This window comes from Struthio camelus, chromosome 15, assembly GCF_040807025.1.
Source record: "Struthio camelus isolate bStrCam1 chromosome 15, bStrCam1.hap1, whole genome shotgun sequence".
In the NCBI taxonomy this organism is placed as follows: Eukaryota; Metazoa; Chordata; class Aves; order Struthioniformes; family Struthionidae; genus Struthio; species Struthio camelus.
Genome location: NC_090956.1, coordinates 18,164,450 through 18,164,731, shown reverse-complemented (window position 1 = coordinate 18,164,731; position 282 = coordinate 18,164,450).

Below are 282 nucleotides of genomic sequence, written 5' to 3'. Positions count from 1 at the left end.
CATTATTCCCAAGCAGAGGGAGTGGCTCAGGGCCAACCCTACCCAAAGCCTGTGCATAAACCACAGCTGCCACCCATCCGAGGTCACCTGGAACACCAACGGGAGATAGCAATCAACAATTCTGAGCTGGCTCCCATGCCCTGGAATGCCAGAAAATGCAGAGTTAATGCAACAATTCGGAATGTTTTATTTGTCTGTACACATGTACAAGTATCTAGCTACACACTAACACTTCCGAGGCAAAGGTGTCAAATGCTTGGAGGGTGCATTTCCACTGGAAAT